The following is a 19,041-nucleotide window of genomic DNA, read 5'->3' as shown; positions in this document are numbered from 1 at the left end:
GTAATCTCTACTAGCACTTCATCCTCAGTGTCCAAAAATGTCTTACTGATTTCTATACTGATGCCTTCAGCTTTCCCATATTAATGCAATTACCTTGTGTTTAAAATGGTCCTCTCCTATGCAAATGATTACTTAGATCTTTGTGGAAAGGATTTTATGAAAGAAAAGTGAAAACTTTTAAAGACTAATAAAGGCACTATTTCAGTGACAGGTGGTATTACATAGTGAACACATCCAACTAGAGCATCGTACCCCATTTTCTCCACATAAGGATGAGGAGAAAGTAGGTGGTAATGAGAAAATAACCTGATTAGGACTTATGTAGGATAGTAGCATTTAGAGTCCTGAACCTGTATAGATTCAGGCCACTTTCCTGTACCCACTGTATCTATCTATAATCCTGTATCCTGAACACTGAAAATCAGATAGACTGAAGCACTGCTGGATTCTTACTCTTTGTCTCAGTCAGCTCAGGCTCCTGTAACAAACTACCACAGACTGGGTGGCTTAAATAACAGACGTTTATTTTGCACAGTTCTGGAGGCTGAGATGTCTAAGATCAAGGTGCTGACAGACTCTGTTCCCTGTGAGGACCTTCTTCCTGGTTTGCAGATGGCTACCTTCTCTATATTTTCATTTGGTGGGGAAAGAAAGCTCCGGTCCCTTCATCCCCTATGTGGGCACTAACCCCATCACAAGGACCCCACCCTCATTATTTTATCACCTAATAACCTCTCAAAGGCCCCACCTACCAGCCATCATATTGAGGATTAGAGTTTCATTATATGAATTTGGGGAGATGCAAACATTCAGTCCATAGCACTCTTCAAAGAAAAGTTTAATTTTCATCAAACTGGTATTTATTGAGCTGGCTACTCTGACTGAGCACTGTGCTAGGTATTGTGAATAGACATAAAGGTCCAAGAGGCCTGTGTTCTCTGACTTACTTTATAAGTATAAAATATCTTTATACTTTATAAGTATAAAATATCTCAGGAATGTCTGCTAATGAATGTTATGTTTCTCTAACATAAAACATGGTGGCAGTCCTTGCCATCTTGTTAGGGAGATGAGGCACATGTATATGTATAAAATACAATAGTCTGTAACTGCCCTATGTGTCAGCACAGATTAGAAGAACTTTGGAGATTCATACAAGGGAGCAACTACTATAGGACAGAAAATTAAAATCAGAGGATTTTTAGTAGATCACTTAGATTATAAATCTGAGAATATTGATGGTACCTCAGGAGGTGGGTAGTAGAAAGATTAAGTGGAGAAAATGAGGGGACCTGAGGGGTTATTGTTTCTTGGAATAATCATTACCGATATCTTCATCATTTTGTTCTTTTTAAAAAAAATTTTTTTTAAGTTTATTTATTTTGAGAGAGAGAGAGAGAGAGAGAGCACGAGCAGGTGAGGGGCAGAGAGAGAGAGGGGGAGAGAGAGAATCCCAAGCAGGCTCCATGCTGTCAGCACAGAGCCCGACATAGGGCTCAAACCAACAAACCGTGAGATCATGACCGGAGCCAAAATGAAGAGTTGATGCTTAACTGACTGAGCCTTCCAGGTGCCCCTGGAAGTTTCCTTATTTTAGAGAGAGAGAGGGAGAGCACGAGCAGGGGAGAGGAGCAGAGGGAGGAGAGGGGAGAGAGACAGAGAGAGAGAGAGAGAGAGAGAGAGAAAACGAATGAACCTTAAGTAGGCTCCATGCTCAGCACAGAGCCCAACGTGGGGCTTGGTCCTGTGACACTGAAATCCTGACCTGAGCCAAAATCAAGAGTCGGACGCTCAACCAGTTGAGCTACCAGGCACCCCCATCATTTTGTTCTAATGACATAATTTAAAACTTTTCTACTTCTTGGTTGGTCTTTTCTGTCTATATTTTGTGTGAGGTTTTACTAAACCAGCATGTGGATTCATCTGGTTTCACAGTGACATAACTGATTTAAAAAATCATTCCTTTAACACGTGTTGGCATGAATGCTTGAAGAGTGCCTAGAGTGAGGGGTAGAGGGGAAGACCAGGGGACAGCAGCGGAGGGCAGCTGGGAGCAGTCACCTCTCTTCCCCCCTGAACTTTTGGGTCTTGACTTGATTTTTTAGCTGCTTCCAGAACAATCAGGTTAGCTGTTTGTGAACACCATTTGCAAGGAAATTCAGAATCTAAGAATCTCTGAAGCAAGAAGAGTTAGGTGAGTGATAGAAAAGCAGGCATTAAGAACAGGATCAGTTTTCATATATGGCATAGGGCATTCTTCTAGTTGAAAATTCAGGTGTCCCAGTGTCAGACCTCTCCTGTCCAGCATATCATCGGCCTGATCTAGTTCATTTCGGGGATCCAGAGTAAGCAAGCATCTGTTAGCCAAATCTTTGGTTAGCCCAAATTAGCTCATGTCCTTTACTGCTTGTTTCTTCTGATTATATAGTACATATCCAAACCCTCAATTATCCAGAATAAACCAGAGCTGCCTATTCTGTGTGGAAAACATTTGACAATGGTTATGATTCTCTTGCCTAGACCATAACCATTTAACTGCCTAGCCCTTTAAGATTTTGAAATGTCTGTTCTTGTGTAAGCCAGATGCATCTCCTTGATGAATTATTTTATTGGGCCCCTCTTGAAACCTCAGTCATCCTGAAAAATACTTCAGGAAATACTTTGACTTTAATTTTTTGTCTTAGTCCTATTTGTATATAATACTTGTGGTATCTGATTCTCTGTTTCATATTGTTAAAACTCATGGCCTTGAATTTCTGGGTCACTCTTAAAAAATGGGCAGAACTTGATTACTAATGAAAAGTTGACTCATTTCCTTCTAGGCGAAGGCTGACACTGACTGTCAGAGTTCATAATTAGTCTCCACAGAAGCAGTCTCTTTAATTATGGGCTATCACTTACTCTTTCTGAAATCTTATAAGAATTAATGAGAGCATCGTGAGCTAGGAAAACGATTAAGATAGGCATTTATGTTGTGTTGAGAGGATATATAAAAACAATATCTGGAAAAGGTCCTACATAAATGTAAGTGGTTTATTCACTACAAGTTTAAATTTGGAGCAGATCTTCCCAGACCATTGTTTATATACACATCAGTCAGTTTTAGCCTTGTTGAATTTATCAGCAGGTCAGATTCCGTAAAGAGACTTGCAATGTCTGCCACCATTCTCGTCTGAAGAAAACAGGCTCTTAGGTTTTGGACACTTGTTTTGGAGAACATGGTAAGAAGTTCCTTTCCCTTTTAGGTTCAGGATTCTTTATTCTTTGTATCTTGTTTAAATGTATTGTTCTTTGCTTCTCTGCACTTCCTGTGAGGGGTTAGCTGAAAGTGTGCGTTGTGCACCAGTTCACTTACACCAGTGAGTATTGAACCATCCGTATTCTTGGAAGGGTGATTGGTAGGCAGTGGGGAGGATGTAAAAGTCAAAGGCACGACACCTGCACCAGGACCCCCCTGCTCAGAGTGGGTCAGTGGTCAAGACACACACAAGCACTGACTCTACACACTAACTTCAGCAAGGATTGTTACGTCCTTGGGTGGTATTGCTGAGGGGATTCAGAGTCAAAATTGTAGTGTTATCCTGGGGCGCCTGGGTGGCGCAGTCGGTTAAGCGTCCGACTTCAGCCAGGTCACGATCTCGTGGTCCGTGAGTTTGAGCCCCGCGTCGGGCTCTGGGCTGATGGCTCAGAGCCTGGAGACTGTTTCCGATTCTGTGTCTCCCTCTCTCTCTGCCCCTCCCCTGTTCATGCTCTGTCTCTCTCTGTCCCAAAAATAAATAATAAAAAAAAAAAAACGTTGAAAAAAAAATTGTAGTGTTATCCTAGTTAGGAGGTTAAAAGGACTTTGGCAAGCACCTCTCTATTCACCTTGTTTCATGTGTGAGGAGCCCAGGGCTTAATGTGGCCAAGTGACTTACCCTGGATTACTTAACTGATTAGAATGTAGACTGGGACTAAAAATTGTTTCTCAGACCCCACTAGGCAATCTAAAAAGATTCAGCACTATTTCTTTTCATTCTTGGTACCAGCCCTCAAGGAACTCATGTGGGTAATCATGTATATGTATATGTGTACATATAGGTGTATGCGTGTGTGTGTGTGTGTGTGTGTGTGTGTGTGTAGATGTATCTATATCTCTAGACATATGCATATATCTCTCTCTCTATATCTATCTAACTATATATAGAGAGATAGAAGCAGAATTAAAAACAAAACCTTTAGTACTTTTGTGAGGAATCTTAAAGACCAAGAAGTTTAACTCTAGCTATTCATTATACTTTTTAACACTTCATTAAATGAAACAGTGTGGAAATTCTTTTGAGTTCCTCGTAAGGGAGGTGTAGCCTATATTAATATCCAAGGGGCTATGGAACATTCCTAAAATTGAATCATACAATTTTAGAGCTAAAGGGAATATTAGAGGTTTTTTTGGCCTAGCATCTTGTTTTAATACATGAGGAGGTAGAAGCTCAGAGAAGTTAAGTGACTGACCCAGGTCAATATCTAGTGGCAGAGCCAGAGCTGATGGAGGGGAAAGGTCTATGAGGTGCCATCCTGTCAAGATCTGGGAACATGCTAATGTCTTGGGTGAGAGATACATAAAACAATATAATAGTTATATTTTTATTCTTATTCAGATAAATAAGCTCATGACTTCTTATGTACATATGTGATACATATATATTTCATATATATATATATATATATTTGCTCAAACATGCCCTGAATCTCACCTGCCTCTAGACAACGGTTTTTTAAGCAGTGGGATACAGAAGGATGTAGCCATATCGGATATGGCTTTGCCCCGACTCAGTTTAATAATAAAGTGCTTCCCCAGAGTTAGTGTGAAAACATGGGTTGTGATTCATTTTATGGTGTCTACTGTAGTGTTTTATTGTTGTTGTTGTTTAGATTTGGTAGATTTTATCGAGAACTTCAGCTTGGTTGCTTAAGTACACATCCAGCCTGGGCTATTTCAGGTTTCATAATGTCTCTTTTGCCTGTTACTCTTATCTTTTTGGGGTAATGCATTTCTCTTCAAGTGTAAACTTGAGTGTACACTTTCAGAATGCTTGTTTGATACTCAGTTTCTCTGGTTTGGAAGGTTATAAATCATTGTAATATCAGATTTTTTTTTTTTTTTTTTATTCCCTGGGCCATGGTCCTCCTAAGGCAAGTGGTGGTTTTTGTCTTGAGTCACCACATTAGGGCTATAGGTCATTATAGGTAATTTTTTTTCCATGATGTCCATTATTATTTTTATTTTTTAAATAGGCTCCACAGTGGGCGTGGAGCCTGAAGTAGGGCTTGAACTCACAACCCTGAGATCAAGACCTGAGCTGAGACCAAGAGTCGGATGCTTAACCGACTGAGACACCTAGGTGCCCCAATGTCCGTTATTTATTATTATCTTTGGGTTCTAATTATGCATAGGTGTGGCAGTTGACAATGATGATCTTTTGACCACTTGACAGCCTTTCTGAAGTTAAACATAGTTCATTACAGTGCTTCTAAAGTAACCTGACTTCTAGTAGACAAAAAGTTACCTAAATTTCAAGCATGTGTTAAGTGTTTTTGCCTACATTGACTTTAATGCTGTCATGTCCTTAGAGCAGGGATTAGTGATTTTTTCTTAAAGTGCTAGATAGTAAATGTTTTAGGATTTGTTGGCCAAGAGGCAAATTGAAGATATTATGTAGGTACTAGTGTACCCCTTTAAAATGTAACCAGTTAAAAAATGTAAGACCCAGCTCCTGGGCTGGAGGTGTAAAAACAGCTGATCTCCAGGGCAATATTTGCTTGACCTTTACCTTAGAACATAATGGCCACTTGAAATACTTCATGTCTTCCAAGTGCATGTGGTATAAACTGGAAGAACCATTCTTTGTGGTCAGTTTTTTTTTTTTTTAATCATACAAAAGAAATTCTTGAAGCAAATGTTGCTGAAGTTAGAACAAAGGATTATATCTGAATTCTTCTGTCAGTTTTTGGTTGATGCTGCTTTTTTAGTTGAAATGGTCTATACTGGAGGTCTGCACAGAAGTGAGATCCTGTTAAATTAATGAGTGGTATTAATGGAATAAATGAAAACATGACATTTTTTTCTTTGACAATAACTGTTCTCTTACTGCCATAAAAGTAATAAATGTTGAGATGTCTTTAACTTCATGAAAGTTATCCTTTGTGTGAGAAAGAGTTTTGGGTGATTATTGTAATGGTGATGGTTTTAATAATTATGTTTGTCCTCAGAAGCTTATAATCTAGAAAAAAACATAAATAAACCAAATCCAGTCCTGGCAGTGTAGTCGGTGGTGGAGTGGAGTATGCTTCCAAGTATAGGTACCACATGTGCCCAGCTAGTATCATCCATATGAAGAGGGTTTGTGGATTTTGCTCTTGTTTTTGTTGTTACAAGACTGCAAGAATATGTAAGATAATAATAGTGTTGTATTGTTTAAAAAAATGTTTTTTAATGTTTATTTTTGAGAGAAGAGAGACAGACAGAGTGTGAGCTGGGGAGGGACAGAGAGAGAGACACAGAATCCAAAGCAGTTCCAGGCTCCAAGCTGTCAGCACAGAGACCGACGCAGGGCTCGAACTCATGAACCGTGAAATCATGACCTGAGCCAAAGTCGGAAGCTCAACCGACTGAGCCACCCAGGCACCCCTAGTGTTGTATTTTTAAAAGAAATAATCTTTATGGTGTCTAGATGTATGTCAGATAAACTTTCTCATTAGACCACTATGTAGCTTTGCAGTTTTTCACTTTGTTCCTATGGAGGCACAGACTTTGATTTCATATAGCAAACCAAGTACAGATGAAGGAATTTCCAAAACTGAGGAACACTATTTTCAAAACACCTGAATTTGATTATATAGTTGACCCTTGAGCAACACAGTTGAAGATCCACATACAACTTTTGACTCCCCAGTAAACTACTAATAGCCTACTATTGGCCAGAAGCCTTACTGGTAACATAAACAGTTGATCAACACATACTTTGTATGTTATATGTATTATATACTGTATTCTTATAATAAAGTAGGTTGAAGAAGAGAAAGTGTTGTGAAGAAACTCATAAGGAGAAACTACATTTATAGTACTGCACTGTATTGGAAAAAATCCACACATGTATAAGTGGTCCTGTGCAGTTCATCTCATGCTGTTCAAGGATCAAGTGTGTACCAATATAGGCAACATTTGTGGGGAACTTTCTATCCAGTTCAACCAACATTTATGAGCATTATGAAGTGCCAGGTAATAGGCTAAGAATTACTTTATTTGTATGTGCTGTCTCAGAGTTTTTCAGTCTTTTCATCATTACAACTCTGCCCAAAAGGAGCCTTTTTTAGACTTTTTATCCTAATTCCCGCATACTCCCAATACAGTTTTAATACCATAGATATACTGTATATTTATTTATCTACTGTGGCTCTTTGGAAGGTCACAAACAATTGTAATATCTAAGAATGACCCCCAAGAACCAATTTTTTATCCCTTGGGTCATGAACTTAGTTTAAGGAAAGTTTTTGTTGTGAAGTAGGGTTAGACACTGTTAATTTCTTTTCCCATGATGTCCATTATTTTTATTATCTGTGGTTCTAATTAAGGAAATTTAAATGGGATTTTGCAGTGTTTCAGAGCATTCTGAAATTGTTTTCTAATTATCCATGGAACAGTTTTGCATACTGTGTGATTCCCACCCCCCCTCCTTTTTTTTTGGGAGAATAATTTGTTTAGAACCTACAAAGAAATATTTTTTATCCTTTTAAAGTGTAAAGAAATGCAGATTTTTCTCCAGCCTTCTCTTACATTTGGGTTTGGCTTGATAGGATTTGGGTACAATTATTTTTGAACTAGGAGTCTTTTCACACCAAGCCATACACTTTTGGAACTATTTCACTTTCAGACATTTTTTGGACTTCAGAACTTTGAAAGCAGTCATCCACTCATGCTGGAGAACAGAAAGCAGGCACCCGTATTCACTTTTCTTTTCCAAAATCTTGTTTAATTTTTACTGCTCAATCTCTTAAAAATCTAGCAGTTCATGCTACTGAGGCTACTTTGTAGGATATTCTATTCCTCAGGACTCCAGGTTCCTAGTGGTTCATATAATCAATGTTTTCTCAAAGATTAGTAAAAGATTTAAAGTGCAAGAGAGAAAAAAAAAAAGACTGTGTGTGTGTGTGTGTGTGTGTGTGTGTGTGTGCGCGCACGCATATGCATGTGTTAGTTAACTTCATATTTGGGGGGAAAATGTGATTAAAAAATCCACTCTGTATGGGGTTGGCTAGCCCACTTTGAATGATTTATGGGTAAATAAGGGTTAAGAAGTCCCCTATATATTAGGAATCCTAATTAGGTTTGATAATCCTTTGGATAAATAGTTTAACTTGATGGTTCCCAAACTTTGAGTGTAATTAAAGAACTTTTTTAGGATTCTGTGGATCCTTGCATTTTGTCTTTTTACTTCCATTAAGAATGTGAGCACTGCATAGTTGAAAGCCTCTATGTACCAGTTACTGTGTTAGTATGGTGGTGAACAATTCTTTGTCTGTTTGAAAGACAAATACTCAAAATAAAGGATAATGAGTGATATGTTAGGGTTATGGGAGTGTGCAATGGGGAAATCAAGACTGTTTCTCAGAGGAAATAACATTTAAGCAGAAGTTTGAAGGAATTTTAGGGCTTAGCCCTGAGAAGAGGGTCAGAAAAAGTGTTTTGGGCTGAGTGACCAGCATGTATAAAGGTCTGGATGTGAGAAGCGGTACACTGTGGCATGGTCTGGGAACTGAAGGAAGAGTGTAATGCATAAAGGAGAGATGATCTTGAGTTGAAACCATTTTTCTGTCTCTTGTGAAATGCAATGCATAATATCAAAATCCGCTAAAAAATCAATAGCCACTTTATAATACCTTTACATTTTAATAATCATAGCAGTATCTACAGTCCATTTAGATATGGACAGGGCATTCTTTAGTAGTCTGGAGAGCGCTCTAAGTGTTTGCAGACTGCTTGCAGTAATTGTACAGTGCATAGCTTGGGAACCACTGGCTTAAGTCATTCACTTTTGCCTATTACTGTGGAAGGTGCTTTTTGTAAACTCATATGTTTAGAGTATATTTGCCATGTTGTAATCAGAAGTAGATGTTTTCTGGGGGTCCAGTGCCCCAGAATACAGTAGGGTAGTGAGTAGGTGCTAGAAGACAGAGGGAAGACCAGCTTCCATTAGAGCAGCAGTGCAAGTCTTTCAACACTGTTTGTGTGCCCTTGCCCAATCTTTCAAGTGATGATTGAAGAGCCTGGGTGCTCGCTTCAGCTTTTGAGTTCTGATAAATGAGCCCCGACTGTAAACTGGAAGATAAGGGTGTTTGCAAATTCTTGTGTAAATAAAGCATGGTTTCTCATTGCAGTGGTTACTGACTTCATAGTCTCTGATGAACTATGATGTGAGTTAACAGCTTTAAAACTAGCACCACTGCAGCTTCTTTTTTGGTTTGGATTTATTAAGATACGCGTGTGTTTATTGTTTTATTTGAATGGGGGAGGGGGTGAAAAACCTGAACACATGGAAACCAAGTGAGGTGGAGTTTGAGAAGATAATTCCCAGCCTCACAATTCCCTGTAAAATTCTTTTCCTGTGGGAAACTTTTAATTTGGAAGCATTCAGCCTAATGTGGGAACCAAGATTAACATTTTCTGAAATACTTCTACAAGAAAAGCAGAAATGTACTGTTCAGGAAGCTGAATTTACATAGTAGAAAAATGGCCTGTCTTGTAGTATTTGGTAGTCTTTGTTTATTAGTTGTGGCAAAAAGTTGTGTGTGTGTGTGTGTGTGTGTGTGTGTGTGTTTGAGAGGGAGAGAGAGAGAGAGAGAAAGATAGAGATATATTGATTGTGTATTTGTCTTTGTTTCCTTTACATCAAACCAGCAAAGCCCTAGAAAGTGTGTTTTACCACAAACCAGCCCAATACTGGGCTCTAACTATATACAAATAAGTTTTTTGTTTTTTGTTTTTTGTTTTTTTTTTAGCTCTTTGTTTTCTTGCTGAGTAAGCTGTAGTGTTTCCTTTTTCTTTCTTTCTTTCTGTTCTAGGGGAGGGGAGTGAGTGTGGGAGTAGGAATGGCAAGAAGTCAACATGACAGAGAGCTTCTTCCCTTTTCTTCCCTCTTGACCAGGAAGTTAACTAGGAGTCTTCATGTGTTGTTTTTTATACCGAGTCAGTAATTAGCACAACCCAGTTAGTTATCTTTACACAGAGTTACAGAATTAAAAAGTTGACAGTCTGATGAGCTATCAAACTGGAGTTATGGGAGGAGGGGGGCAGTGAGGTTAGACCAGTGGGATGGTCCTGTTGAATGCCAGTCTGTAGGCTCTGGGGCATCTAGAAGTTTGTAGCTGGAGCCTTGGGAATTAAATGTTATGGAGGAACTTTCACTGGTTACAGTTAGCCTTGGCTGTTAGCAATTATTTTTATCTACTTTAACATGGGGAGAGGGGGAAGGGGCAGGAAACTAAGCTGGCATTATGGTCACAGGAAAGAACAGACTGATTTGGGCCCTTTTCAAACTGCAGACCTTTGTTACTGACCAATGCTTAATTTGGTTTCTGGGTTTTGTTATTTTCTCCCCCTGCCTTTACCTCATTTACCTTAACGACAGCTCCCCCCTCTAGAGCCCAGCGAGGGCAGGCTGCCACTGCGGATTGGGGGGCCGAAAGGTCCAGAGCAAGAAGAAAGTGGGTTGAAAGCAGAGTTCTGTTTAAAGAATTTTCTGCTGGAAACTAGCCCAGAGGGAGTAAAGAGGCGCTTTAATGAGGAGCAGCTGCGGGGCCGACGCAACCCACATGAGACATTTTTTTCCCCTCCATTCCACATTCTGTATAGTTTTTTTTTTTTTTTAAATCATGATTTTGAAATAGCTGTTTTGTAAAGCATGCCTCTCTTTTTCTTCTTCTTGTATGTGATGGGGTTTTGCTTTGTTGTTTTATTTTTTTAATGACCAAATCCTCACTAAAAAAAGCTAAAGGCAGAGCTGCAGCAAAGCCCTGGATGCAATTTGGGCTCACCCTGCTGATACAGAACATTCGGTGGAGAAAACAAGGAGAGAGAACACTGGCCTTTATTTGGAAAAGGGGGCTTATTTCCTGCTCAGACTTCAGTCATCTTGGAGCTGACACAAGCTGCTACAGTGTTTTAAGCTTTTCTCTAGACGAGTGGCTATTCACTTAGGAAACTTGAAAGAACAAAATTTTCTGTCCTGTATTACTAGGGAGACCGATGCTGAACGGCAGCCATTGCCAGATAGATTGGAATTGCTATTCAGACCCCAGCTTCGTTGAACTCTGTAAAGTGGCTACATGCAAACACATCCAGGCTGCTGGTGACATGTGAGAGTTGGGGGTCTGTTTTTCATCTGTTTTATTGAAGGGGGACGACATGGGCATCCTTCCAGTTGGAATGTTTCCTGGTTCCATGAGGAGGAATTCCTTGTTTTGTTTTGTTTTTTTCCTCTTTTCCTCGCCTTCCCCATTCCCCATGTGTGTTTGAACATTAACAGTGGAAGAGTGGACTTCGTGTCAGGATTGGTAGACTTTGTCAGAAAAAAGGCATGCATATATCTGTATGGGCCTAATAAGTTTAGTTCGTGGAATTATTCATATTAGTTCATGGAATTATTTTATAGGGAAAAAGCCCCCAAAACTTTTCCTGTATTCACAGCCTCCTCTTGTGAACTATATTCTTTCAGAGTTCCAAAACTAGAGTCACTGAGAAAACTACTAAAATAAGTGATAAAGTCCCTTCAGGAGGAAGGCATTCATACAGTTTTGGGAACAAGAGGCAGCTGTTAGATTTATTAGGTTATTTTTAAGAAAAATTTTAACACATACCTCTAGTTCAAGATGTAGGCTATTTTCAAAAAATTGTACTGAGGTAATAACATAATAGAACTACAGATTTCTGAGAGAATTTGGACGATTAGCCCATGTTTCTGGCCTCTGACCAAACTCAACTTGAGCCATCTCAAGAAGGGAGCTATTGAAACTCTTATTTTTAGGCAGTGAGTCTTAATTTCCACTCAGGCTAATAGGGTATATGGTATACTTGTATTACAGTTGAACAGGGATTTGCAAAATTGAAAGGTCTCCTGCCTTAGGAAACAGGGCTCCTTTATTTCTGTCTGTCTCACTTACCCATTTATTTACCCCTTTTCTTCCCATGTCCATAATTCTCCTTAGCCTCCTGGGGCATGAGGGATAATCTGTACCTCAGGATGATTATTTGGGTTGATTTGGCCTGTGTTCTACCAGGCAGAATGCAGTGTGGGGTTAGTAGGGGATTTGGGAACCTATATGGATTGGGAGACTGACTTTATCCATCACATTAAATTTAGCCTTTTTTGGAACCAGTTGCTTAATGGAATATAGGTAGATGTTCATGGTATTCAAGGTACCTGTACCAGTGTCTCAAGACATGCCCTTCCCCACAACAAGATACCAAATTGGAGAGGCACAGGAAGGACGTAACAATGGCTTAAACAAAGTAGTGCCATACTGGTAGAAATAATGTAGTGCTTAACACGGCATTGCATCTGCTGTTGGAGGGACCAGAGATGGGTGAAATGGTGTGGAGGAGGCTTAATGGAAGATCTCTGAAGCAAGGATGGAAGAAAAGAGCAAAAATTAGAGACATACCAGATGGAAAAGTATTAGAAGATTTTTACACAGGGAGCAGTAGACAAGAGAGTGGAAGTAATTATTTACGAAGGAGTAAGATAGTTGATAATAGGAGTGGGGCAAACAAGTAGGCCATAGATTCTGAGAAACTTGGATTTGAAGGGCTGGATGCTAATGCTAGTTTCTGAGCAGAAAAGTGACATGATCAAAATTATGCTTGAAAAGTATTATTCTTTAAGTAGTGTGCTTAGTTTTAGCAAGGGATTTCCTGGCTATCCTTCGGAGAGGTGTGGATAGGATGCAGGTGCAGCTGAGATGATAGAGTTGACTGAATAGGTGCCAGGGTTAGGGCAAGACCTAGTAGAGTACTTTCAGTTAAGTACTGTTTTATCTTTTGATAAAAGATCTAGGTAAAGGTAGAGATACAGTTGTAGATGGTACAAAACTGGGGAAACAGATTACAGACAGCAAATTTGGGTCAGATCAGAACAATAGGGGTTTTGGACCCGTTGACTTCTGAGATATTGTGTGGTGCTGAAATTCTGCGATTATGTTAATAGAGTGTAAAAATTATCTCAATCAAAGAAACTTGGAGAGAAGATTCAGTACGGTGAATTTAAAAGGAACAAATGACAGGTCCAATTATTGGGTTCAAAAGTGTGTTCTACAAGCATAGAGTGACTAGTTCATTTGAAAAAAAAGATCTGGCATTTTAACTGTGTGTTCAGTAGCTCATTCAGTAGTAGTATTTTGTAGCTTCTGAAAAAGTGAACACAGCTTTACGCTGCAATAGTAAAAATACAGTATCCACGTAGTCCAAGCTCTGTGCTGTGCTGGTAGGATCACGTGTGTTATGTTTGTTTTTTGTTTTGTTTTGTTTTGTTTTCATTTCAGGCCCTGTGTTTTAAAGAGGTTTTTGATGAACTAGAATCATCTAGTAGGAGGAGGCCGGATAGCCCAGTGTTGGGATACATGGGCTCTGGAGTCATATGTGGGTTTGAATCCTGCCTTTGCCATCTCCTAGGTGTGAAATCTTAATCTTTCTAAGCTTCAAGGTCCTCATATACAGGATGTGGATCATAATATACCAATACTGTTATACAGAGTAATAAAAGAGATAATAGCTATAAAGTGCTTAGCAAATACATAATACACAGTAAGTGCTTTGAAAATGTTGGTCACTATTATTACTATTATTATCTTAAGTATAGAAGAGCCACTGAAATGGTGAGAAAGTCTGGAAATAATTTTATATTGAGGAATAGTCCAAAGTACTGAATCCTGTAAAAAAGAAAACAAAAGGGTCAGCACAACCATCTTTAAGTTCTTGAATGGCTACATGTTAGAAAAGTAGAAGGCTTGTTCCTTTTTATTCCAGAGAACAGGACAGCCAGTAAGTGGAAATTTTAGGGAGGCCAAAAAAGTTTTTTTAATGAGATATAATATTAAATTTGCCCTTTGAAGTGTACGATTCAGTGGTGTTCAGTGTGTTCACAGATATGTGTAACCATTAACACTATCCAGTTTCAAAAACATTTTTGTTATCCTCCAGCTCCCAAGAAGCTCTCTACTCCTTAGCAGTCACTCTGTTTTCCCCTCTTCCCAGCCCCCTGGCAGCAATAATCTCTTTTCTATCTCTATGGATTTGCCTAGTCTGGACATTTCATAAAAATGAAATACACTATCTGGCCTTCTGTATCTGGCTTCTTTCACTTAGCATGATGTTTTCAAGGTTCGTCCGTGTCATAGCATGTTTCAGATCTTCATTCCTTTTTATGACCAAATAATATTCCATTGTATGGATATACCACATTTTACTTCTATCTGTTCATCAGCTTATGGACATTTGGGTTGTTTCTACTTTTTGCCATTATAGATAATACTGCTATGAACATTCTTTACAAATTTTGTGTGGACTTATATTTTCACTTATTTTGGATATATATACCAACAAGGGGAGGCAGAATTTAAGACATCAGAAAGAAGGAGCTTTCTGATCTTGGGGTCCACCCACACTGAAGACTGTTCTGTTATTGAAGTAGTGAGCCATTAATTTTATTTTACTTAACAAGTGCATGGTGTTTATGCACCAGATACTGTTCTAAGTGCTTTACAGTTATTAAAAAACCCTATGAGGTAAGCACTATTACTAAATTCATTGTTACAATGAGTTTAGTAACTTGCTCAAGGTCACCTATCGAGTAAATGGGGAGCCAGAATTGAAATCCATGTGGTTTGGTTCTAGGGTCTGTACTCTTAATAGCAAGAACAATAAGAACTTCAAGCATTTATTAAATTCTTAACTACTACTCAGGCACTGTGCTTAACTGCTTAGATTCAAGTAGGACTGGTGATCATCTTTTAAGGGTATTTCAGAAAGAACTATCTCATTGGGTAGAAATTGCCTTAGGGTGTCTTAAATCCCAAGATTTATTTTATTCCAAGGGTGGTATCTGGCCTGAGGCTTTTAAGATGATCAGAATTTGTATCAAGAAGGAAACTGTGAGTGTGAATGATAAGTATTAATAGGAATTCAGTTAATAAGACTTGTCAGAACATGGTAATTAGTTATATATAATTTAAGAGCATTAACTAAAAGTGACTTTTGAGATTATGAGTGGAAACCTTGGAAAAATGGAAGAATTAAAGTTCCATGGGAAAATGATCCCACTTTTCAAATGTTCAGTTTCAAGTACTGCAGAGTAGATTAGAGTAAGTAGACGACTTTTAGTGAACTGAGCATATGCAGGTGGAACTGTTTATGGGGGCACATGAAGGTAGTTGTTTAAAATCAGATGAAGAATGACAACAGTAACACATGTACATGAGAGAAAAGAGCAGTGCAGCTCAAACTTAAACTTTAAGCTGTCTGTGATTGATGGGGAGGAAGGAGAAGAGGAGTCAGCAATCTAGATTAAGAATTTACCAAGCTCTGAGATGGAGTCCTAGAAACCAAATGTAAAAGGATTAAAATGATAGAAGGTTTGGTCAGAGACACTTCTACAGGAAAGAGAATTTCTTTATGATGAAATTTCAGACTGAACTTGACAAGGGGAAAGAAAGTCATTGTTCTTAGAGCATAGTTTCTGGGCGATAATTGGAATGCAAATTTTGTTACTAAGGGACAAGTAAGAAGTAGATGGAAGAGAAAGGGAAAGTATCTGTGAAATTAGGCCACAGTTAAAGAAGTTTGGTTGTGACCGAAGAAGAATTTGGAAAGGGAAATGGGGCTTAGTGAAAAATGTAGGTTAAGAGAGATTTGTATGTGTTTTAAGGTAAAGAAATAGACTGATATCTAGCCCTCTAGAACATTTTAAATAAGAAATTAAGTCTTTATTAATAGTATGTCTAGTTTCACATAAAAATAAGATGTAGTTCTATATATGGACTTTAGGAGAGTAAGTCAGTTGTATATCATATTATCTCACCTAGAGTAAAAACCTCAAGCCTTCTTCATGGTGGTCTGCAGGCCCCTCAAGATCTGCCTCCCAGTTAACAGCTCTCATCTATTTTCTGCTCCCCTTTTTCTTAATCCCTTTGGTAGAGCCACAGAGGTCTCCTTGCTGTTCCTCAAACATGCCGTGACTGTTTCCTATTTTAGGTCCATTGCATTTGCTGTTCCCTCTGCCTTGAACACACTTCCCTAAGTTACCTGCATGGCTAGTCCCTCACTGCATCAAGGTCTTGACTCAAATGTGCCCTCTAAGTGAGGCCTTCCCCAATTTTCCTATTTAAAACCAAAATACTTTGTTTTATCTACCCCCTACCATTCCCAATTCCATCCCTTCCCATCCCCCTTTCCAATTTTATTATTTTTTTCATAGCACTTAACTTGACTGAACAAATTATGTATTTGTCTTTGTCTTCCCTTTCGAGAATTTAAACTCCACAAGTTCAAGGACTTCCCTAGCATTAAGACAATGTCTGGCATATAATAGGCACTTATAACTGTTTGTTGGATGAATGAATGAGTGCAGTATTTGCAGAAACTGATGTGAAAATATTTTTCTTCGTCATCATTAACATCGTTATTAATAAGCATGTTGGATGCCATGTATAGAATTGGGTTTCATACATTTTCTTACCCAGGAGTTGGCAGATTTTCTATAAAGCACCAGATAGTAAATATTTTTGTGAGCTAAATGGTCTCATCACAGGTGCTTAGCCTAGTTATTGTAATGCAGAAGTAGCCATAGACAATCCATAAATGAATGAGTGTGGCTGTGTTCTAATACGACTTAATTTATGGACACTGAAATTTGAATTCTTGTAATTTTCAAATGTCACAAAATATTAATCTTTTTTTGACATTTTTCTAGCTATTTAAAAATGTAAAAACTATTTTCAGCTCATAGGCCATACAAAAACAGACAGTGGGCCATAGTAGGCCTGCAAGCTGTATTTGCCAGCCTCTGCTTTCACCGGTTTCTTAGACATATCTTAGTTGAAACTTATTTTTCTGTACTTGCTAGGGAGCAAACAATGCAGATTAAACCCTAGTCTCACATAATTCGGGAATACTCTTGGTTGGCTCCAGAAATGTTCATATTGTTTCATTTTTGTTTTCCTGGGAGCCTTATGTTTTCTTTATATGTTTATGATACTAATATTTAAATGAATTTGCATTCTCTGAGCAGATGCCACATGATAGTGTTGGGGAGGCGGTGGTGGTGCAATAGTCCAGGAACAAAGATGGGCAAAGCCCACCCAGGTTTAACAGTTTTCCATTATTTACGAGGTAAATAATTCCCATATGGGTAAATCAAGAGTTGTCAGCCAGGCATAACGCCCATAGGACTACCATTATGAATGAGAATTGTGTTCCAGTTTTGAACATCATCCATAACAGGCTTCTTAAATAAGTTACAAATGCTTTTAATAATATAGCTCAGGGTTAATTTTAGCTATGCTACATTTGCAGTTTTTGTTCTTCCACTTAAAAAAAATCAGAAAATAACGTATTCTATTATCAAATCAAGCTGTGATTTGCATAAAGCACCATATTTTCCTCAATAAGTACAAAGGGAAAAAAATGGTTTTCATTTGCAAAACTTTTTAACATAACCCATAACCTTAACATTAGGCTTTCACATACTTGATTTTGTAAGTTTCTTACACCAGTCCCGCAATGTGGGTACCCTTTTCAACTATTTAAAATGTGAGAGAACTAATAGTGAAGTTTAGCAACATGTCCAAGGTCGCCACATCAGGACTCACTCTAAACAGTTCTTCTGACCATATAAAGTGCAGACTCCTTTACAGAAACTTCAGCCAGTCTTTGGTTTTAGTGCTGTGCCCTCCCCTTGCTACCTCTCCATCTCCTAGCTTCACCCACTCATGATGATGCTCAAAACTCTAGCTGCTTCTGGCTCTGCCCTGCTTACTGTACACAGATCTGGGAAGAGGAGAGGAGGCTGTCACTAGTTATATGACTACCACTGGAGCTACCCACCAGCTCTGTTTCCTCCTCCAGGTGTGTTAGCTACTGCATACTTCTTCTGGGCAGGTTCTGTCTCAGTTCCTTAACATCTGGTCCTCCTCCTTTTCTTAATAACTGGGACCTCTGAAGACCTCACCTTGCCAACTACTGGCTAATGAGACATGTTGGATATGATTGAACAAAGGCAGGAAGGAGGAAAACACAACCCCAGTGCTTCACGTCTGGGCGATAGGGAGAATCAGGACCCAGAATCTGCACATTGTGAGCTGTGTTGGGAGTTGGTTTTGAGGGGGAAGATTTCGAGTTTGGTTTGTTTGCTTACTTATTTTTCCTTAGAGTTTGGTTTAAATGTGTCATCTTTAAGGTAATGATGGAGCAGCCTTGTAGACTTCGTTTTCTATCCTCCAGAAAGTAAAATAATGTAGAAATAGGTTTATTCAAATACCTGGGGCAATGGCCAAATGGTAAAATTTACAGTTAGAATCAAAGTCTTTGTGTTACTTTTAAACGCTTCTTAAAAGCCTGTGTGGCTCAGACCATGTTGGGGAAAGCCTTTTTTAATGCTGTTTAGAGAATGTAGTATTGTCATAAATACTACACACAATTTGGGATGGTTGTATATCTTATGATTCAGTGGGTGGCATATAAAAAGCTCCCTCAACACACCATGTGGAGAATGTTACAGAATGTTATTCTTAAGTTGTTGTGCTTTCTTCACTTTGGTGTTTGTATGGTACCTTAGATATTTTTTATGTCATTTTAATTGTATTTTGTGCTTTTTAAAAAATTTGGTTAAAAAAGCTGCCTCCTGTTTATATCTTAACAGATTTAAGTTAAACAAAGAAAAAAGCCCCTTTGAACCCTTTCCTATTCCTGTACCTCTTTTTTCTTTCTCCAGCACAGGGAAATGTAACTCCAGAACA

At 38.6% G+C, this 19,041-nt stretch overlaps 1 protein-coding gene across 2 annotated transcripts in view; it reads left to right on the top strand.

The window, feature by feature from the left end:
• NOTCH2 (notch receptor 2) overlaps positions 1 to 19,041 on the top strand; it is a 164,856-nt gene that overhangs the window by 49,819 nt on the left and 95,996 nt on the right. The window lies entirely within an intron of this gene.

Source organism: Lynx canadensis, chromosome C1 (genome assembly GCF_007474595.2).
Source record: "Lynx canadensis isolate LIC74 chromosome C1, mLynCan4.pri.v2, whole genome shotgun sequence".
Classification (NCBI taxonomy): domain Eukaryota; kingdom Metazoa; phylum Chordata; class Mammalia; order Carnivora; family Felidae; genus Lynx; species Lynx canadensis.
Note: the sequence above shows the minus strand (reverse complement) of the source record. Positions and strands in the feature narration are given on the sequence as shown.